Source organism: Octopus sinensis, linkage group LG8 (genome assembly GCF_006345805.1).
Source record: "Octopus sinensis linkage group LG8, ASM634580v1, whole genome shotgun sequence".
NCBI classification, from domain to species: Eukaryota; Metazoa; Mollusca; class Cephalopoda; order Octopoda; family Octopodidae; genus Octopus; species Octopus sinensis.
The window spans coordinates 60771030-60771355 of record NC_043004.1 but is presented as its reverse complement, the minus strand read 5'-3'; positions in this window follow the sequence as shown (position 1 = coordinate 60771355).

Sequence of the window (326 nt, the reverse complement as noted above, 5' to 3'; positions counted from 1 at the left end):
ATGTATATACCTATATATGTATATATGTATATATGTGAGTATATATATATATATATATATACATGTATATACGTATATATACATATATATTTACATATATAAATATATACATACATATGTGTATATATATATACATACATACATACATACATACATACATACATACATACATACATACATACATACACATACTTGACAGCGTCTGTATCACCTTCTCCAATCAAGTTTAAATCAAATCAACATCGTCACAGAAATTCTATAGAAATTGAGTTTACCAATTTTCCATGAAAATTTCCTGAGATTATGGGAGGGGGACAAAACGAGAT